General features: G+C 38.5%; 1 long non-coding RNA gene across 1 annotated transcript in view; it reads left to right on the top strand.

Annotated features, from left to right (window-relative positions):
* LOC148412701 (uncharacterized) overlaps positions 1 to 23,707 on the top strand; it is an 81,099-nt gene that overhangs the window by 8,163 nt on the left and 49,229 nt on the right. The window contains exon 3 of the long non-coding RNA XR_015867741.1: positions 6,662 to 6,735. This is a non-coding gene — a long non-coding RNA (uncharacterized LOC148412701). The remainder of the gene's footprint in view (positions 1 to 6,661; positions 6,736 to 23,707) is intronic.

Below are 23,707 nucleotides of genomic sequence, written 5' to 3'. Positions count from 1 at the left end.
TGCCCCCTCGCATAAGTTGTCAATCTTCAGTAACAGCCCCCTCAGCCTTGACCCTGACCTGCTGAAAAAACACCAAGCAACCATGTCAGAGCTGACAGCTCACACATTGGGAGCCTCTGTCAGTGTGGCTCCATTTGGCGTTCGAAAAAGAGCACACAATATACAGATGGGGACGAATGGGCAAGTTTTTCAGCAAATGGCTGTTAGTTTCTGCAGAAATAAACACAACTGCAGTTAACATTTGCAGATGGAAGAAAAACATGATTGTCATTGATAAGGAATCGTCCTTTTAACTCTTTAAGTGCCAAGCATTATCGTTAAATGAAACCTCTGAAGGGCCCATATGTTTAGCATTTGCGCTCATCTTTCAAGGCCACATAATATTTTATGTGCTATGTCTACGTAAATATGGGTGATATCAAATGAAAGATTGACTTCCATTCATTACTTTGAATTGCATGGAGGTAATATCTGTGTGGAATGTGTGGATACACTGCCATCCAATGGTCGCAGTGATCACTACAGTACTCGATTGGCATATATTAGGTCAGCATTAGTCAAGGGTGTCAGCTACCCTCCATAAAAAACGTAATTGATGAAAATGTTATTATTTATTATTGGTATTACTATTTTAAAAGACCAGAATTCTAGTCCATGGCACTTGAAAGAGTTAAACGTTTCCTTTTGTTAGATTATGCAAGAAAGAAAAGCGCTCATTACCGGTGAAGACGGTATTAGCGGTTACGGCAAACCGTTAAAATAGTTCTGCTAAATCTTCACCTATCGTGTGTGCCCTTGATAACCAGGGCTATACTGTATGCACCGTATCTATTGTCGCAACCTTATAGCTCACGTAGAATTCTTAAGTGCCCCCCACCCTTTTCCAACAGCCACTCTTGTGTCTCTGTGAGCATTAGCACTCCATCACCCATCTCCACACCATTCCCTGACTCCCTTGGAGTACTGCTGTCCTGCTGATGCATCATCGCCCCCACATAATTTGTTTAAATGACAGATTAGGCGTGTGACTCCAATCGCGTACACTTTGTAGTGTCTGTTACCAATCCAATAAAGCTCCTCCTCTTGAAAAAAGAAAAAAAAAAAACGGCCGCAGGGGCCGTAACGCCATCCCGGGGCCTCCACCTCATAATTGAATCGTGCCGGCTGGAGGAAAAAAATAAATAAATAAAAACGCACGGAGGTTTTGGGCATTGATCGGCGCTAAGGGGGCTTCGGAAATATGCCTGGCGAGTCGCAGCCAATCAATCAAACAATTAAGCCGTCTCTCCGGAGCCGCCTGTTCTCCGTTTAAGTCTAACCTCCCCGCTCCCCGGCTCGCCGCACACTCCAAATTAATTGCTTCTCGCCGCACACAAAATAAGCCTGGAAGCTTCCCTTCGCTCCCCGTGGACGTCCCCCAACCCCACCCGCGCCTCGCCCCCTCAATGGGCTTGGTGGAGCTAGCTATGACTCTGCATTGTTGCACTCATAATATGGTCGCGCGGCCACTTATTGGAATGCTAAATTTAGGAAAATGAGCCGTGTCGACAAATAAAATGTACTTAACCGCAACAGTATTTTCCGCACCTTACAGCGCGTCGAATTATTTGACGTGGTCTCGATTATGGGCTCTGTTTTCATACTTAACACATAAATATGGCGCACCATGTCAAAAGGCGCACACTGAAACATATTCTTGGCAAAAAAGCGGCATGTACGTCATGTCGGCAATTTCAGAAGGTAGCTTGTCTAACATTATCGCTTTTATTTCCGGTTCATCTGCCAGAAAATCACATCAATTATAACAGTGCTCATCCGTATAAAACCTAACAAAATAAAGGGGAAAAAATGTTTTGCAAAGGAGTCACTATAACAATATTTAGCAATACGTTGCTTCATGTTCCAATCAATTTGCTCTTAATTTGAAAAGTAACATTCCGTTCCTATATCGAGTCATCAAAAGACAACTGTCTAAACAACCGTAAAAGAAAGTTGAAGAACCGTCGAGACTTTGCAAGTTTGCAGTTTGTTTTATTGACTTATTTTTCATTATTTTTCGCTTGCTGCTAGAGAGACCCTGTGTACTACAAGGGATATGAGTAACGTACTTTAAGAATCAGATCTCTAGTTGTAATTTATAAAGGTAACAAACCGGCGTGTCAGCAAACTATCGAGGAATCGGGAACGATTCCAGGAGAAGCAGCCAAGAAGAACAGAAAATAAAAGAAAAGTGCCTTCCACTTCCTTCCTTCCACTCCTGCCACCCTCCCCCCATTTTCCCATAAAGACAATCCTCAACAGGGCCGTAAAATGTTGTCCTCACACATTGTGTTTTCCTCGCACCTCCATCTGTCGCAGGGTGCCTGGTGACTCTCGTACATTTCCTGTCCTCCATTTTTTTTCTTACCCTTACTTTGTGTCATCACTGGGCTGATACAAGACATTTTCGAGCCCCAAAAAGAAAAAAAATGCCCAAGCTGTACACACAGCAGGTTGATGGAACCAAACAAATGTGCGTTGTTTATTTTGGATTTTATGTCAGCAAGATGTCCTGAATCTTCCAAAGCAGCCATCTCCCCATGTAACCTTCAACACGCGTGTATCAATACAGTACACATGCATGCATGCACACACGAAACACAAACTAAAAACGACAATACAGACACAATTTACCAAACGTTCACGTAAATACACGTACGACAGACAGCAAACAACACTGAATAAAATAGTCATACAGAACATCATAAATACACAATAGCATCTCCTGAACAAAGCTCCCAAAAGGGGAAGGAAAAACTCAAAAACCACATCTGGGGAAAATAAGAAACCTTCAGAAGTGGAGAATCCCCAACTTAAAAAAAAAAAAAAAAAAAAAAAACTGTGCAATTTTCGGCAGTAAGTGTCAGTGCAAATCGTTATTAAAATAATTGATTAATAATAAAACAGAATAAAACATAAATTGTCATTTAACAGGGAATTGCAATACGAAAATACGTGAAAACTGTTGCACCCAAAAAAAACTTCAGTACCTTTATGAGAAACAAGATATGAAAATCAACTTTTTCAAGGGATCAGATAAGTTACATTTAAGCAACGTTTCCTGACTGCTGCATGACACATAAAAACCTGCCAGCTGCCGTGATGTTCGTCACATCCAAACAAAGCTCCACATGAGTTGCAGTAATTTGAATAATAATGCGTCATTCCTTTTTTGTGTCACTAGACGTTACTATGACACACTAGACCACACTTTTTTTTTTTTGGGGGGGGGGGCAAATGAATGCTGTTATATTGTCTGTCTACATGTGTTGCTGTACCACTTGTGCTCAACCCATTTCTTTACATTTTAAAGCATTGCAACAGATACTATCTGTTATGAAAAGTTTGTACGTAATGTTCAAAAATGTTTTATCAGTATCGCTGTTTGAACTTTAGCAGACTACTTACTTATCCATCCGTTCTTAAATGGATTAAAACAGATTATGTACTACTTTAGCGGTGCCACTTTAGTACTTGGAAATGCTACAAAAAGTGTTTTTTTTTTTTTTTTTAAAGTGCATCTTATTTAAAAAAAAATACAAATTCAATGGAATAACAACTGTAGTGACAATATGGACCATGTGACTGTGACTCGGCACTTTTGCGATGATTGATGGCTGCAGATACGTTTGTGTGTGTTTATTGCGTGCGTGTGTGCGCGTGCATGCAGAGAAGAAGCTGGTCCCATCTTCAGACTGCTGACAGTGTGCAGCTTTGCAGAGGCGTCCCTCAGGGATGCTGTCCGGCTGCTGAGGCTGCACTGCGCACATGCACACTTTTCCACCATACTGCTTTAAGCGGTGGACTTATGTGCTTGCGTTTTGAGCCGTACTATAACATTTGTTCTTATCAAATATTGCTCAGAAAGAATTCGACTCGTTTTGACATTTAAGAAGCAATTTAAACTCAAAAGCCTTAATGTCAGTCTTTCACCATGAAATTTAATTATCTGATCATCCAAAACACAAGCAAGGAATTGACATTTCTTGGTCAAATTTGAGCAGTAACTGCTATCATTAGTTTTCGATTCAGATTTTCCCTTTACCACTAAAACTCATAGAAACAACATCAATTTTATGCAGACTTAATACAAATACAGCACACCATAATTTTATTATTAATAATGTGCACTAATTACATCACAAACTTAACAAAAAGCTTTTTTTTTTTTTTTTTTTTACACCAATTCAATGTCCATTGTACTGCTCTATATGCTTTCTCCACCTGGGCCACTAGGGGGCAAAACTAAACAGTACAGAATGTACTAAGGATTTTTTTTTTTTTAAATAACTGAATAATCTTTCAATTATTGCCGATTAATTGATGAATCAGATTTTTAAGAAGCTTTGATTTGCATCTCTTTAATAAGAAACAGGACATTTATTAATACACATTTTAGATGGGTTTTTTTATGAATCTGTTGCTTTTTTCGCAACATCAGAAAATACACATAATGTTTATAACTGTTTTCCAATCTAAAACTGGATGTTTTCAAATTTCTTACTCTGACTCCACACAGAGCTGCTTCCATTGGAAACTCAAAGAATCTGAGACATTTTTATCTCTTTAAGCTATCAATAGTGAAGATTAAAACTATTTAATATTTAGTTTGGTAATCAATTAACTATTGATTATTCAATTTATTGTTGCACTTCTTCATGTAATGTTTGAAAGGTCTCAGCTTCTTGCAGATCATCGGTACATCACGTTTTAATTATTTCAGGGTTAATAAATATACTGTATAACTTTTTACCGTTATTTCTCTGTGTTGCGTCTGCATTGTTTGTGTTCAATTTGTTTCTTAAAAGGTTAAAGCACTGCAACAGATGCTATGTAGCTTCAACATTAAGCTAATGGACTGAAATCTATGGAATCATAAAAATTGACCTGGAACTTAGTATGGAAAATGGACAGTGTGTAAAACGGACAAAGTCAATAGCTTCTATCGAACACCTGAAAGGACATATTGATTGCGCTTGGAAGCGGTCAATAAAATGAGCCTCATGATAATCAAAGGCAGATCAATACAGTACGTAGCCAAAAAGCACATCGATACGCAGCCTCATTTTTATGCTAATGAATGCTGTTTTTGTGTGTGTGAGTATGTGTGTGTGTGTGTGTTCCATTAGCAATCGTCTCACTGAACTGTATTGGAAAAAAACAACAACTTTAAACTGTCTTGGATCAGTTGATGGATGGATGCACGATTTGGTATGCATTGGATCAAGAGCCTTTACGCTGGCGATTGTATGAATGATGTGGTATGATTTGGATTGTGAACTTTGATCAAGCCCAGTTGCTGCAATGCTGTGTTCCTTGAACTGAAAGCGATACTCACACAGGAGGAAGTCAGGGGGAGGATTATCCCCCCCCCCCCCCCCCCCCCCCAAGGTGAACAAAGCAATATTTTTTTTTTTTTAAAGGGAGGAGCTAATGAAGACAGAGAAGGAATGGAAAGCAAGCAAAAACAACAGATGCAGGGAATGAAGGCAGATGGCAGCCATGTTGCCTTATCATCCCGCAAAGTCATGGCAAATCTAAATTGCTCTTGCAGAAGGGATACCTTGAACTCTGTTGCAAACCAAAAAAGCAGCACCTACCTAAACACTGAAATGGTACAAAAGCTATTTTTTCATATTATGGAAATTGTGTATTTAATGATTGTTAGTCATTCCACAATGTTGTATGCTGCCATATTTATGCTCTTGTAAACAGGTAGCAAAACATGTGTGTCATGGCAGTGCATGCATGTATGCAAGTGGACTATCCTTCACATGTGATTCACAGCAACAAGGTCATGTCATGTGATTCAGCCATATGATGTCATTGAACTCCCCGAGCTGACAGGGCGACATGAAGATTGTGTGTATTTGCGCGTGTGCTTGTGCATGTGCCTCTTGGTGAATAATGTGCCTGTTAGCCAAGAAGAAGAAGAAGAGGAGGAGGAGGAAAGAAGGGTCATAAATGTCTAGACATATGTCATACAAGGAAAAATGATGCCAAAGACTCCCACAAACATTTGCTGCCACTTGGGAAATTGTTTGAGTTAGAAAGGAGAAGCTTATTATCTAAAGCATACCACAGCACGCCGTTCTAAACTATCCACACGTTCATCCGTTGATAGAATTGGAAAATGATTCCAAGATTATCTATCTATCTATCTATCTATCTATCTATCTATCTATCTATCTATCTATCTATCTATCTATCTATCTATCTATCTATCTATCTATCTATCTATCTATCTATCTATCTATCTATCTGTCTGTCTGTCTGTCTGTCTGTCTGTCTGTCTGTCTGTCTGTCTGTCTGTCTGTCTGTCTGTCTGTCTTGCTAGCTATCTGTCTTTCTATCTATCTGTCTGTCTGTCTGTCTGTCTGTCTGTCTAGCTATCTTTCTTGCTAGCTAACTATATTGCTAGCTAGCTAGCATCTGTCTTGCTATCTATCTATCTATCTATCTTGCTAGCTAGCTATCTTGCTAGCTAGCTAGCATATATCTATCCAGCTATCCATCCATCCATCCATCCATCCATCCATCCACATCTAGCGATCTACATATTTTATCTAACTATTTTGCAACTGTATCTAATCGAATCTAATTTTATCTAATCTATCCATAGGAAGAAACATTTTGTGATCCAAATCATACAGCATCTATCCTTTCATCCGTCTGGAAAACTGTTTACAGGCTTCGGTAGGTGCTGCATGTTTTCATTTTATTTATTTTTTTACTTAGGACTGTCTCAACTTTGTATTATAAGAAAGAAGCAGTTTTCCATTTCATGTTGGATAAGAGGAAGGAAGTTGTTTATATGTGTAACTCGGCCGCATGCAATCTGCTCTTGTGATATGGGCGCAGTGGGCGGTGTCATTTAAAAAGGCGTCCGCCAGGCTGTCTCAATAAGCCCTTGTTCATTTATCTCTCGTCTGTGACTTCGGATCATCCACTTGCTGTGATGACATTTTAAAAATGTAAGCCTTGTTTACAGAAATAAAAAAAATAAAAAAAACGGGAGTCAGGCAAGTCAGCACTCGCCTTCACCTTCCTCGCCTGATTGAGTTAACAACCTCTTGTAACAAAGCGCTTTGCTCATCTTTCCACTTCCACAAACGTGTCGGCGTGCAATTAGGCGCTATTGTTTCAGCGCCAACTTGCGCTGAAACTGCTTGTTGTGCGTTCATGTAAAAAAGCTATCGATTGCCCTCCCCGTCCCCACCAGGGTCGATCAATAGCTGTCCGGGACAATGCATGTGAACACGCAGCTGCAAATCAGGCTACAAGGCTTTTTCGTGTCTTTTTTAATGTGATTTTGTTGGAAAAACAGCACTAAATGGTGTTTAGGACTAATCGTTTGCATCGCTAGACTTAGCATTTCATTGGAGCGCTTTTTTGAAACCTGTAATAGAATGCAAAAAAAACAAAAACAAGGGCAAATACAAAAGGTCCATGTAAATATAAAGAGATGTATCATTATTTCAAAGACATCTTTAAGTAATGAATTGAATTCCATAGTTTATTAATCGGATTAATAGGAGACAAATTACAACTTTGAGTGGAAATCTTTTGTGAAAGTTTGCGCATGTGCAAAAGTGCCAATGTGGAGTTTTTTTTTTGTTTTTTTTTTTTACTGGCAAACTAATTCAAAAATCTTTGCAAAATACGTTCATGCATATTTTGAATTTATTGTAATATACATTTGCACGGCCATGAAAATACGTTCAAACATACTTGCAATAACACCCAAACTATGTTCTTCCATATTGCCACAGGGTAATAATGAGGATGCATTTTTATGGGAAAAATGCTGATTATAGCATTTAGCTAACTCGTACATTCAAATCTGTTTACAATTATAATTGAAAGTATTTGTTAGTATATTTTAATGTATTTGCAAGCACATTTGATTATGTTTGGAAGCACATTTGAACCTCATAAATATTTTCCAAACATATTTGCTGCAAGTATGTTACATATTTACCAGTGCATTTGAAGGTATTTGAAAATCTTTGAAACCGTGGTCATGATTCAATGTACTTTTAATGACATCCACACGTACTTTTTTCCCCATAATGCCATGGGTTATTAATGTAGCATTATGGGAAAAAATGCCGTTTAGTTTACAAGTTTACAAAGCTCTTTACAAGTACTTTTGAAGTATTTGCAATTCAAACATATTTGTGAGCGCATTTCAAAATATTGAAATTTGTCCCAACATACTTGTAAATACATTTAAATGTAGAGGTAAAATATATTTACTTAACATTAGCTGCAAGCAACTGTATGTATGTGTACTACTACTTAATTACAGATTGTGGGTACTTTCCTCCCCCCCTGCTTGCTTCATACTATAAGCGCTGTTATAATTACCCCTATATTTTACCGGGTTTTAATTCCACTTAGATTTGGAAGGTCGTAACCGTTTTAATAACTGGGCTTTCCCGCCCAACTTCATCGCCAAGTGCAATTAAAAATGCATTGTATAAAAAGCAGCGAGGGTAATTTGCTGCCTGTTATTGTACATGCTAATCCGCTGTGCGGCTTTGAAGTGACCGACAGCTGTCACGGGCCACGCGGATCCTTTCGATATATGCATTTAAGTCTTTTCTTTGCGTATTTACTTGAAATGCGCGTTGTGTTTACGGTGGCGTGCGTGACGCCGAAGATTAGTCGGGCTTAGGTTGGTCGTATCGTCATTTATCTGATGACATTAGAGCAATGCTGTTCCATCTGGCCGGGAAATACCAGGACCTTATTGGAAGTCATGATGCCATTTATCTTTCCAGCCCACAGATGCTGACTCGTAAAGATAATTTCAGCTTGGGGATGTCGCTTGAACCCCGAGGTTCAATCGCTGCTGGGTTTTGGCATGTGCAATACGTGTAGTCACACAGGCTTATATACAGGATATGAGACCATCTCTCAATAAGTGCGGCTTGTATTTGTCTCATTGATTTCTTACCCAAATGCTGTACTGTAAAGGCAAAGTTACGGCAAAGTTAGCCACTCTTTTGACCTCGTCGGGTTTGGTTCAAAGTCGTCATTGTTTTCAAGACGTTCTGCCCACATGTCTCGTTTGTTCGGCCAAGTCTACGGTTTTTTGTCCTTGGGGACATGCTCTCTATTTTTCTGTCCACCCCCAGTTCACATCTTCCCGATGAGTTGGCCGCATCTAAACCTTTACATACAACATTATTTTAATGGCACCATTAAATGACGTCGTCCCTCACAACGGAGACTGCAGGGATGTCGCCCTTGACCTGTTGGCTTCTGCACTTTTTATACGCTGCGGGGGGAACGATACAGAGTATCTGTGTTGTCGGCTTCTCGGTTATTTCTTGATTCAAGTACTACTTTATCGTATTTTTATGTCTTTTGTCATACACTAAATGATGTTTATTATATATAATATACATAAACATAAATGTGAATGTTTCTATTTTTGAAGGAAAACGCTTTCAACATTTTAAAATTATGCACACATTGTTTGCGTGACAGCCTCAACTTTCATGTTGATATCTCTGGGCTACGGACGCTAATCCTAAGTGATGCTAACACAAAGAGATGTTCACGGATGAGACAATTCCATCTTATAGGATGGAGTGGAGAATGTATTCTTTTTTTTCCGATGCGGGATCCAAATCATTGCTTGGTATAAATATGTCAAGTAAATTGTTTCAGTCGCCATAAAATTTTGAAACACAGGCCCGTAAAAGACAGCGCAATTGTATTCGGGCCGCGAACGAGCAAAAACACACATAAATGTAAAACCTGCAGACTCACATACACAAAAACATGAAACTAGAAACACACATACTGTACCATAATGGAAGAAGACACACGTAAACATTAACACAAGCACATGTACAAAATGAGCACACTCGGAAACACGCAGGAATGCACACCAACACAAATCTGGCCAGCTCAGCTTGCTCTTCATCACTTATTCACCAGCAAAGCACACTGCGACCAGGCGCATCCTTTCGCCAGAACATTTCTTCTCAGCATTCCTCAATTTCCTCTCACTAAGCTCTTTTCTTTAACGATGCAACGCAGCATTCATGTTTGAAGATAATAGCCACGGCTAGCATGTTGTTGGGGTGTCAAATAGTGCAGAGGGGAGGAGACCTTGAATACACATATGCGTCAACAGGGTGTCGTCTTTGATAGCATGAAGATTAACTCTGCTCTATGTGATATATATACTGTATATATATATATATATATACATATATATATATATATATATATATATATATATATATATATGTATATGTATATGTATGTATATATATATATATATATATATATATATATATATATGTATATATATATATATATATATATATATATATATATATATATATATATATATATATATATATGTATATGAATTAAAAATGGGCTTATTTTCTATATAACTTGATATTGATGTGATCGCTCCAAATTCTGGCTTGTGCTATCCATGCTAATCCTTTTGAACTTTGTCGCTAACCAAATCAGCAGCACCTATCAAAAAACATAGACGATATTATCTATGACAGCATCTTTGATGTCGTGTCGGTGTCCAGCTGAATGATAGTGGATCACCTCGCAATATTGTTTGCATTATCTAAACACTTTTTTTCAATGCTATGGCTAACCAATCATGTTAAATATGATTTTAAGTTTCATTGGGGTGGTGTCTTAAATGATGATTTGCATTCCTGGAGACCGACAAAAGGTCGCACCACAATGTTATGTGTTTTCTCTGTGAAATCCTCCACCATTGTTCCCGCACATGCTTTCTTTACTCGGCACGTGCACAGTTTAATATTTTCATCTTTCCGCTAGATGTCTTTTGATACATGGCCAGTTCAAGCGGTATTGACGCCCCAATAAAAAAGTGGATGTTTGGTCGTTACTCACCGCGCTTCATACAAGTGCTATATGTGGAACGGGTTTCCAACACACCACGCTGGGAAAAAGTACACACGTTGTAAGATTGCACCTCTGCTAACATATTTAGAAGTTCCATATCTTTTAAATCCATCACCATTGAACAAATACAGACATTTAAAGTGTCAATTGCTGGGCGCGTTTGAACTCTATTGCTAGCCAAAACAGCAGCACATACAGAGTCACACAAACTGTTTTTGTTTTGCAAAGCGTGCTTTCCCGCTGCACGGTTGAGCATGCCGCGCCGCCAGCTTCACGAGGAAGTAGCCTCGCTACTTTAGCCGTTGCCGCTTAGGATCTGCTCGACCTTGAGGGATCGATAGCGAGGCGCTACATCCGAGCCAGGGCTCATAAATAACAATGAAGGATGCGGCGGCGGGGGGTCGTCACACGACACCCGCGCAGGCAGCCCTCGCTCACGCGAGTGGAGATTAAACCGAGCCGTGTCTACCTTCCGCTTCCTCCCCAAGAATCTCTGTCCTTACTCCTGTGATTTTTTTTGTTTTGTTTTGTTTTCATGAAACCACTTTTTTGTTTTTGTTTTTCCATTTGGACTAAACAAGCTATCCAAAAGCAAATTGCAATGTGGTGGAATAAAAAAAGTTGTCGTTTGTCACTTGCCTTTAGTGGAAAAAAAAAGACATAAAAAAAACATAACTTTATGTTTAATATAGATGATATTGTTCATTTTTGCATTTGTTAATAAACACGAACAGAAGACCTTAAAAATGATCACATATCAAATTGTGAACGCAATATTGTGTGGGGGAAGGGGGCATCACATTTGAATTCATTTTCAAACCTGTTAAGACATACTTTTCATTCCAGTTTTCTAAAATTGGAACTTATTCACTGCCATTGATGACCGTAGACGTCAAATATCTATTTTAACTCATTCAATGTCAGGGACGTATTTTTATGAATTTTTTAAGAGTCCACACATTTATTCCTAGATACTTAAGTATTTAATCAATACTTAAGCAAATTAAGGACATTAATTTCCAGATACTTAGGTATTAATTTGATACTAAATATCTGGGGTTGGATGTCTGGATTCTTAAAAAAAAAAAAAAAACGGCAAAATACGTCCCTGGCATTAAATGAGTTAACTGGACATTTACACAAGTCAAAAATTCGCTTTAACTTGGTTGGTAGTTAGTTAAAAACAAACTAAAAATCGTGTTTTATTGACATGTATAGTGATGGCAATGCAATCAAATTCAAAATGCAATCTTGTTTCGCTGCTAACCCTTATTTCCAACATTTCTCTCCGATGCCAAAACTTAAAAGCAGATTTAATTTCATTCTGTAAATTTAATACCACTTACAAAACGGCAAAATATTTAAAAAAAAAAAAACACAATAGCAGGATTGTACTGTACTTACTGTGGCTGCCAAGCTCAAGATTACTATAAAAATCCAAACGCAATGGATGCCTACTTCCACTTCAGTTGCCCCACTTCCAAAAAACTTAATTGTCGCATTTTATCTTGCAGCGCCTCTTTCGGGTGCATTATTTGCCTCTGCAGGGGCTCTTTGCCCGAGGAGCTACAACAATGCCCCAAAAAACAACACTGTCAGTCAGTGAAATGTGCTGAAAAGTGAGAAAAAAAGAGATAAAAAAAAAATGGAGACATCATCTTGGATGTGTGAAATAATGATAAGGATTCCATCTGATCCATTAGAAGAGCCGCTCGCAAAATCAGGAAGGATCGTTTTGCGCAGGAGTTAAGAGCGTGCGTATTAATTGGGAAAATTGAAACATTGTGCTGATGCTCGTACATTCGCTGACATTATCGCTTGACTCTTTTTTTTCTTGAGTTTTGCAGAGGTCCTCAACTCCATCCAGCCCTCTAACTAGCCTGTTTTCTCACATATTTCTCATATCACTTTGAAATTCATTCTTAAATCACGTCATCTCACAATATTTTGTGCTTTGTGTTTCAATTTATGTTGCGAACCAAAACGACCGGCGCTTGAAAGATTATCTTATGTTTTGTGTAAAGGGATTTTGTGGACATTGGGAACACTCTGCAATACTCTGCTCCTTTTTTTTGGACTTCAAACAACCTTGTGTGCATTTGAAGTCTGTTGCTAACCAAAACAGCATCACTTACTAAATCATATCCTACAAATGTTAGTAAGGACAATCATATGTTATATAATAATATTATATATATGCTATATGTGTAATAATTTTGAAGTTGATCACACTTCCAGACCTGTAACCCCTGTACCGTGTCTTTAACGGTCATTTGAACTCTGCTGCTAACAAAAACAGCAGCAACTAATGAAAAATGTAAATGTCAGTCAACATGAGCTTGTGTTATATTGAGACTACTTTCTTAACCAATATTAGCATTCCAGTTTTAATCCATATTTTTCTGTGCATTGCCCGTAAGAGTCATTTGTGCTAACCAAAACAGCAGCACCTATTGACATATATGAAACTATATTAAGATTATCCTATAGTTAGTATTGCAGTGGATTCCGCAATGTTGTGTGAATCTTATGCTTTATTTCTCAGTCAAGGTCCTCAAAAAAAAAAAAAAAAAAAATCCAGTTTCAAACTTCAATTTCTCTACTTGTATTCATTTCATCCATTGGCCTGTCTCCTGGTACCTCTTCCACGCTCTGAATACCAAATTCGCAACTGACTCGGAGTGCCACTGTGATGACAATTATTTTTCGGGGGTTGCTTTTTTTGTTTGCCTTCAGTCACTGTTTCTTACGCTCAGTATGAGCTCCTTTTGTTCTCTCCATATATAAGCAGAAGATCGCTAACACTGTGAAAGCCCGAGACGGTCGGGCTTGCTTGTAAGCTCAGTCAAGGGAAAAAAAAAAAAAAAAAAATCTTTGAAACTTTCCCCTCTCCCTCCCTTGTAATCTTTGGCATGCAGCAAGTGCAACTTTCTTAAATTATATATATATATATATATATATATATATATATATATATATATATATATATATATATATATATATATATATATATATATATATATATATTAATCCTCTTTGCGGGAGGGGATAGAACATTTTTAAACAGCACGTCCCGGAACGCTGCGGCGTCACGCACCTTTTTTTCCCCCCTCTTTACTGCAGTGCAGTAAGAGGGTTATATTGATCTATGTGGAGGCTCGCTTCTCCCGAAATAACCGCCATCGGAGTCGTTGAAGGGGAGGAAACGGGCGGGATGTTGTTTCAGGTCCCCTGATCCAATTTTCGAAGAAATACCTTGACCCCCTCCCAGCACGCGGCAGGGGTCATAAATCAGGCTTGTGTTGTCGTTATTAATGATGCGTGGATGTTGGAGTGTGGTGATGCTGAAGTTCGGGTCTCCCACGGCGGCTTTAGATTGAAGACAATGGCGGGGAAATAAACAGGTGCAGATTATTGGCGCAATGAAGACGATTATCCGTCAATCGTACCTCTGCCTTCGTAAGCAACCACAGTGCAGCTCAGCCTCTGACTTGGAGTATTCACTTTAGCAGTACTTTTTGAGCAGTAAAAACTTAATATTTTGTGTATAACTGTTTGATAGTCAAATACTTTTTTATGGTAAATTAATAACTTTAAAACACATTTTTTGTACTTGCTCACTTGCCACTTGATGTCATTTTTAGTTGATGGCAAACAGAATATTCATATTTCATATTCGTATGAAAAATATGTAAAGTATATAAAGTATAAGATTTTTACTGATCATTTCTGTAAAATTAATGGCTCATCTAGTTTTTCAAATAATGCACTACGAATGTTAAGGTCATGTTAAAACTTATTTTGAAAAAGTATTCATTATTTTTGTCCAAATGTTTTCAACAGTATTTTTTTTTCCCATGCATCAAACTGTTTGTTGGGTTGGGTTCTTCCTTTAAAACCATTTAAAATCATATTCCCCTGAAGGATTGAATCCAATCCAGATTTCATTTTGTGGATTTATCATCCAGGCTATAGGATAAGTGCAGTACCGCATGTCCCCAACAGAGTGCGCACACCATGAATGATTGACGTTTACATTTGGTTTGGGTTTGAAAAGAGTTGAAAAAAGTCAAAAGTTTAGCTCCGCCCCACGATGATTCGCACCTTGATTTTCAAAGTCCGCAGTTTTTTTTTAAGTTTCGAGAAGGTCCCGGGCGGGGGGGTATTTAATTCAGCAGAAGTTAATTTCGAAACTAAATAACAAGCTCGTTTTCATTTCCAGCAAACATCCTGCTCTCCGGATTAGATTATTTCTGGCCAAATTGCCTTTGGAATGTCCGGCCATCCCGAGAAGGTGATTTTGCTGATCTGCTGTGCGTGATGCAAGTTGACACCCGCGGATGTCAGCAGAATTTTTTATGGAACCCAACTTCCACCTCCCCCTCATTCCGAGCTCGCTCTCGATAGGGCGTCACGGCACATACTCGGGTCCCGTTGAGCGCTCACCTCTAGGAACGAGCGCGACGCCGTCCAATTTTTATGTCCTTTTATCCTTAGTTTCAGTCGATGGAGGCGGAACTCGTAGAACGGTTTCCCGCTTAACTCATTTCAATGGGTTTATTCGCAAGACTATTTGAGGGGAGGCGTTTATTTATCAACTCGTGTAATTCCAGCTCCATATGAGTCAAAGGAAGGTTTCCGTTTGAGGGGAAGTGTTTACTTTTTTTTTTTTCATTAAATGAATAAAGCTAGCAGTTGGCGCTAGTCGCTATTTGTTTACCTAAAGGGTTGAAAGTATTTATTTGAGGGGAGGCATTTTTACTAGAAAATTACTGTTACATAATTTCATTATTTTTCTGAAAGTGGGAGGCATTTATTTATGAATTGATGTTATCCATAAGAGTAAAAGTATCTATTGAGGGGATGTGATTTTTTTTTTTTCTTTCCCGCTGAATGATGCATTTACACTTACGTAGTGAAATTACATAAAAAAAAAAATAGGTGTTTGAATGTGGCCATGACTTTTTTCAGTAGACCAATTACAGCAGTTACTGTAAAAAAAGAGGCTTTTATTTTGAGAGAGGCATTTACATTTTTTAGTTGACTGGACATTTTGTACTAGTTGCTATATGTTTACCTTAAGGGTGGAAAATATTAATTTGAGGAGAGGCTTTTTAGTATAGCTACATTCTGGCACCAAATTTTTTTTGTTGTTGTTTTTTTTTTTTTTTTTTTTTTTGCAAATGGGAGGCTTCTACTTCAGGGACGCATTTATTTATTAACTGAGGTAATTACTTATACATCGCAGTAAAAGGGAAGCATCTATTGACGAGGGAAAACATTCATTAAATGATGCATTCACGGTCACTTAGCAGAATTGCGTCAAGGATGACGTGTTATTTACTTTTTTCAGTCAACAAAGCAATTCAGTTATTTATTTTTTTTACAAGAAAAACACAATTATTTTTTACATTTATTTGGAGAGAAGCCTTTATATCTTTGAGTAGATTTGTCAATTTAAGCTACCAAGTGGTACCCGTTTTTATTTGTTTTCCTCAAGGGTAGAAAATGTCTGTTTGAGGGGAGGTGTTTTCCAAGTAGGAAATTACAGCTACCTAGTGGCACCACCTGTTTTTTTCTGCAGGTGGGAGGCTTCTACTTCAGGGGAAGTACTAAAGAAAGAAGGAGACGTCTATTCAAGGAGAGGTTTTCACATTTAGGGCGCTTACTCGCTGAGATATTTTCTTTCCACCCTTATGGAAATGAGGATTAATTTCACACTCGATGATCCACGGAAGCAGCACCTTCATTATACTCAGCAATTTTCACTTTTTGCCAAAACATCTTGTGACATTTTCTTTCCCTCAAGAAATTCAGAATCTGTGTTCTTTTCCCCCCCTTTTTATTTCTTGCCAATTTCGGCCGTCGCAAGTGTGGATTAAAGAACCTCAGATGAGGCAAAGACACCTTGTCTTCCTTTTCCACCCACATCTTTTGGCTTCGATCCAGAACATTAGATTATGGACGTTTAGAATATGGAATAGGAGAGGGAAAAATTGTCACATGAGAGGAGATGGAAAATCCTGTCTTCCTGCACTTCTTCATGCTTTTTTTTACTTGCTATGTGCACACAAAAAACACTTTTCAAACGAGATGCATGTAGTTAACTTTCTATCATTAAACTTAAATGGCATGATTTGCCCACATACAATAACAAAAATGATAATGTTTCATAGTTCGCCCTGTTTGGGAACAATAGTACAGAATTATCAATATATCTACAAAATGACCCAAAAATGGACCATTCAGACCCAAATGACAGCTTTTCTGCATTTTTTAGGATCACGGGGATATGATATTTAGATATGTCTGCTAAATTCCATGGTGGTAAATGTAGCTGGCTTCTCGTTATCTCTAGAAGTAGTCGGTCTTTGAAGGACACCTGGAAACTGAAAAAATGGCCACTTAAATCAAAATGGCAGACTCCTAATGCCTTTTCGGGTATTGCTTCATGAGATATTTTTGTCTGCTCAATTTTATTTAAGTGAAACTTCAAGGGTTGAACTTTCAACTGAGTCTGGAGATTCCACTGGAGAGTCCTTTGACACACAAGGAACTTGGCAGGAGCTGCTACTCGTGTCATTGGAATGACTTTCTTCTCTTTGCCCTTAAATGTCTTTAATAACTCATCCTGACATCACTCCTTAATGAGAACATCTGCCACATGCCGCGCAAATACACTGGACTCATCGGTTTGTCCTCCTTGACACGATTAAGCAGTGAGTGAAGATGTAGACTTTTTTTGGAGGATAACTAGACATACCATTTTAAGACTTGCGTTATCTTTAAAACATTAAATTAGCATCTCATGTGGACAACTACCTAGTTAGCTGGGAAATACCCAATCGGTCACTCTTTTCTCAACTTAGCCGCTAACTAACTTAGCCACCGGGAGATTGTTTCTGGTGGTCAAAAAGAATGGTGTGTTAGCTTCACGTTAGGCACCGACTGGCTAGCTGCAGGGTGTTATTCTGCATTGCGCGTTAAGTCTTACTTGCCACATTAGCTTCTTGAGATAGCTGCTAACTAAGCTGCCAACTGGCTAGCTGTCATACGTTCAGCATGTGTTAAAAAGTTAGCGTTTATTGCACATTATACTCCAAGGGTTTGGTTAGCGTCTCATTCCAGTCGCTACCTGGCTAGCATCTGTCAGGCTAGCTACCATATTCTTGTCACTTTTTGCGACTTCTAGCTAACCTAGCGTTCAACAACTTTCATCTAAGCAGTGATGTCTTTATCTGGCTCCCAATTTGTCCATTGAAGCATCCGCCACAAATTCCAAGTGTTTAGTGTGTAACCGGGTGATGAATGTGTGACACTGTTGATTTAGTGACCATTACTCTGCTCTTCCGGCTCCGCACGATTTGTTGCTACCATCCATCTTCCATCTAGCAGTTTGATATGCTGCCCCACTCCCTCATTCCGCTGCACATGAACACAGCATGTTCATCTCCTCCATGGATGCTGACATGTACTCTGTGTGGTATAGAAGGTAAATGAACTCTCAATGGGAATTTTTTCAAGTAATTTTGTTTATCTTACCTCTACAAGGAGGTATTTGTCACGAATTACTTCAGAAGTGGTTTTATTACTTCAAAGTGTGGACACATTTTTTAATTACAATTTATTTGTCTTTTTTTTCTTGTTCTGTTTTATTTGTGATTACCTGGCAGTCCCTCATTAAAGGAGTGATTGAGTCTTGGCTACTGCGATCTTCATCCTAGCAGATTGCATGGCTCCCTTGTGTCCAAGCTTCCTGACCTTTATCCTTCCTCAAGGTGATCGTGTCTCAGGATCTAGTCTTTCGTATAAGTTGCTTTTTGTGCGTGTGTGTGTGTGTGTGTGATCCACTGCAGCATGGTCCTTTTTGACAGAGAGGGTTATTTCTAATTGTTATATTTAATATGCACCTCCCGAGATCCCAATTTGAGGTCTTGATGTGTAAAGGGTGCAATGTTGTAAAGTTTGATGAATATCTGGCCTTCCGGTTTTTGTGTCTAGTTTTGTGTTTGCCATAATCATCCTAGTTAGTTTCAAAGGACTGCACCATTTTAGTAACAGATGAGTTGTTGACGGAGTCATTCCTTGCCCCAACGAGTGAAATGCCAGATGATTGTTGTCATTGCTAAAATTGAGTATTCCGACGAAAGTTAAAAAGAAATGAGCTAACATGGATGTTTATATGAGAAGAAAAGGCCTCTGATTCGGAATCCGGCATTGAAAATGGCTTGAAAAGACTGATATGTTATATAAAGAAAATGTTGCATTGCATTGGAAACGGTAGGGCTGCTGCTTTGATCAGATGCCAAAGACTGATCGCTATTGAACGCTTTTGTTGCCATCAACACCATCTTGTAGTGGATAAAATAAATGGATTAACTTTGAAGGCTGATTTACCCACAAAAACCAGTGGCTTGATCAAGAAGTGTATGCATGCACTTGCTCCTGATCAGCTGTCTAACCGGTAACTTTCTCGACAGCATAGAAGATTGTCCTTTCTTGTTGAACCTTTTCCTTATTTTGCTTGGAGATTGTCTTCAGTTTCATGGATACTGAGCGCGCTGTGAACACAATATTGACTGTCTGTCTTCTTTGAGTTGTTTTATTCTGCAAGCGTGGTTGGGGTTGTCATAAGCGAGTGGTAAACATGGGGATCGTTTTTACATTAGACAGGACAAAATATTGAATTATATGTGGATTATTCCTAGTTGCCTTTTTTTGTTGTTCATATACAGAAAGATGAAGAAAAGCTCTTTTTTTCATGCCTTTTACTATAGTAGTTGAAAAAAAATGTCCAAATGCAACCATCACAGATTATGTATTACATTTGAGTCATTCGCAGCGGAGCTAAGTTAGTGCAGAAGTTGTCGTTCAAAACTGAATACAAAATGGAAGCGCGCAAAAAAAGCATCACTTGGTCAGCTTAATCTTGGTGACAAGGAGACAAACAGCACCTTAGTGGAGGTAATGACGGCTCGTTAAAGAACCTTCCGTGTCCCAGTTTTCCCGGGAGCACCTTGGCCGACGTCCAGCGTCAAGACGGATGTCCGGCATACGATCGCCTCCCCGTGAGTTAAGATCTTGGCTGCCCCTATTTGCTTATCGATCGCACGTTTTCATCAGCGGTGAAGGATGGCGCAGAGGCGGGGGCCGTCAATTTTAACGCCGTGGGCCGGAAATGAACCCAAAACATACTCGAACGACGGTGTCATGGTTCTCAATCTTTTTTCAATGGTGTTTATAATGGTTATTTCAAGCAAGTAAACAAAACAAACAAACAAAAACTACAACAGCGCGATGTGTTATCTGTGTATGATTTAAGCTTTGGAACTATTTAGTGTATTTTACTCATCACTATCAGAGGATAGGTTGTTGATTAGCGTCTTTTTTTGATTTCTACGGGAAATTTGTGTCATCAGTGTCTAACGTAACAGAATTGAGGCAACATTTTGCAACTATAATTATTTAGCCATAATTTTTCATGTTCAATTTCAATATATTCCACCTAGTGATGGGATCATTTCTGATTTGGATGACGGTTCAATCACCTGAAGACATCATAAATAATCAAATCGCAACATACAATAAAAAAAAAAAAAAAAAACTATTTAAAAAACAATCTCAGACTTAAATGTTTACTTGTACCTAATTTTTTTAGCGATACAGTACATTTGTTAAATACAGTTCAGTTGTTTTTAACTTTAATGTACAATACATTTTCATTCATCTTTTATCACACTTAATATATCAACATTTTCTTTAAAGGGATTTTTATGAGGGGTTTATGAAAAGTTTTAAGCATCGCGTATAAGAGATGTTGATGCATGGAGCAAGTATTCAGTAGCTCAACTTGCAAAGGTCACTTGATCAAACTCCTCAAAAAGGTGAGCCGTGATTGGCCGTACTTGTTAACAGTCCCAATATACATTTTTAAAGTTGAAAATGGCTAAAGTCCAGTACCCCTTTAACTACAATTTTCAGGTATTCCCTTTTCTGTTATGTTGTGCATTATACCAAGTTTAATGTCTGTATGTGTGCGTCTTATGTTGCGTAACATTATCAGCAAGGTACAGAGGACGCAGACTGATCCCAGATCAGTTACAGGGTAATCCACTTTAGAGTCTCTTCTTCACATGATAAACACACACAATCTGGTTAGCCAAAGCCTTCTTAGCCTTCAAGGTGAGGCCGCTGCCTGCCAAGCTGATTGGCTGTATGTCCGCGTGTGTGTGTGTACACATGTGGATGCAATGGCGTTGTTAAATGCAAATGGAAAGCTTCAGCCATAAGGACAACACTTTTGCACAAAACTTTGACGGGTTAAATGCAAGACACTTTCTGAATTGATGTTTTGAGGCAAATACACACTCCAGAATTAGCCAACAAACAAAAAATGCACTTCTAAATCTAGCTACCTAAGAAGTGCTTAATACTCGATATTTTTCTATGTTTACATAAAATGATGCAGCATAAGTGTTGAAGTCATACCAAAGATTGTCACAAACAGAATTTTTTTTTAATCAGCTTAGGAAATTGCTCATTGTCACACTTTGAGGTCATCTGGCTTGTTTTCCAGGCGTCATAGTGGCTTCTTCTGCCTTTTTTTTAATTCCCCAACCCTTGTGTCCTCAAGCCAAGGCCACACCAGTAAATAAACCTTTAATTAGATCCCTCTGCGCCTGTGGGTATGTGTGTGAGGGGGGAAAAAACAGTGCGATAATTTAAAGGGATATTAAAGGATTGTTGCCCGGTATTCCGCATAAAATGTTGTGAAAATCTATAATATACAGAGACAATGTATGAAAATATATATTTAAAAAAAACAGTTCATTTAAAACCGACACATACTGTAAGAATAACAGCTAGCTTAATGCTAACTGAAATTAGCATAGTGTGTTATCATTTAAACATCTGCTATGTGAAGGAAACTAAACATCACAAATTTCTTTAAAGTAAAACATTCTATGGTGCCCCCTAGCCTTAATACGCCATAATGATAAATAGTGGCATGCATGTGTGTGTGCATAACATTTTTGCTAAATTTTGGGGGCCAAATCTTAGGTTTAACTGTCTTTGCGGGGACCTCTTGGACTCATGGGGACCATTTTGGTGGACCCCACAAGTTCAGACCTGAACTCTTGAGGGTCAAGACTGAAATAGATTGTGTTTGAGGTTAGAGTGCGAGCGACCTTTTGTGATGGTGAAGTTTAGGGGCTATGCATTTGCATTCTGTCAATGGAATGTCCCCACTATGATAGACTCGACCCCCGCCCACCCGTGCATGTGTGCGTGTGCGATACACGGTACACACAAGTTCCTTGGGGGGGCGTCTTTTCACAGAGATATCGAATCATGCCAACAGAGGAGCTGATGTGCAAACGGGGGGACAAGATGAATGTCACTCAGGAGCTACCTCCTTACAAACACCGAACAGGAAGTCAGCTATAATATTCTTAGCGGTATTTTGCGGTGACTGGCTCTTTAAAACAGCTGCTGTTGTGTTTGTGCGGGTCAGCTCCATCTCCTAAGTCAAGGTGATGTAAAAGAAGCCCCGCTGACTGCTGACCTTTGTGTCTTTGGGCATCTATCATGCTGAGTGCGTGTGTATGTGTGCGTGTCACGCTCATATTCAGCCGAGTATGTAAAACCTGCGTGACGGATATTGTTCCGCTGACAGGATGTGCCTGTGCAGACGATATGATTTTGTTTATTTCGAAACAGTGGTACCTTGACTTATGAGCTCAGTTCATTCTGTGACCTCGTCGCTAACACCTTGACGTATTTGGGAGTTTTTTTTTTTTAATATTTTGAATGAATCTAGTATCAAACAGTGTAGGATTCATGATTTCATGTTTCAAAGGCGGATTTGCCATTTTAATAGTAGTATGTCAAGAAAATTAAAAAAAAAATTAAAAAAAACGTATTTTCCGCACTATAAGGTGCACCGGATTATAAGGCGCACTGTCAATTTCATATTTTAAAACCTTTTCCATATATAAGGCACACCGGATTATAAGGCGCACCCTCAATTAATGACATATTTTAAAACATTTTCAATCACAATATAGTAATACTCAAAGTAATAACAATAATAACTCAAATAATAACTCTCAATAGCATATTAGCTCAATGTGAATATGACCAACTTTGTTCAATTGTAAACACACAAAAGAAACAGATAAAGCTTACTTTATCGTTCATTCCCCATCTACCAATCCCAATCTCAATATTGATCCATATATAAGGCGCACCTGATTATAAGGCGCACCATCAGCTTTTCCAAAAAAAATTAAGGCTTTTAGGTGCCCCTTCTAGTGCGTAAAATACTGTAATCAAAAGTCAAAACTGTGAGAAAAAATCTCTAAGGCACGACTACAAAACCACAATATCAAAATAATATTTGTCTGATCTGCCCCATATCTCATACCTCCGAATTGATTTAAGAAACCACAGCGCCCTTGAAAAAACAACCAAGCAGAATGCCATCGGAACCTTGGCCTTCAGTAGTCTTGTGATTTTTACAGGCGAGTGTTAGGGCCAGTAGAGGAAAAGACGGGCAGGATTATTACTTTTTGTCTTAGAAATTGGAATTCATTCTTAGCATTCTCACTTGAAAGTCAAAATTGATTGATTTATTGAACATATAAACATTGAACACAAATTCCTTCAAATATAAACACAACAAACAAAAAAAATCAAAACATAAGTCATCGTTTAACCCATTATCAGTGTTGCATGTGCAATAGTG

This window comes from Hippichthys cyanospilos, chromosome 14 (genome assembly GCF_059441005.1).
Source record: "Hippichthys cyanospilos isolate Australia breed blue-spotted pipefish chromosome 14, RoL_Hcya_1.0, whole genome shotgun sequence".
Taxonomy (NCBI): domain Eukaryota; kingdom Metazoa; phylum Chordata; class Actinopteri; order Syngnathiformes; family Syngnathidae; genus Hippichthys; species Hippichthys cyanospilos.
Note: the sequence above shows the minus strand (reverse complement) of the source record. Positions and strands in the feature narration are given on the sequence as shown.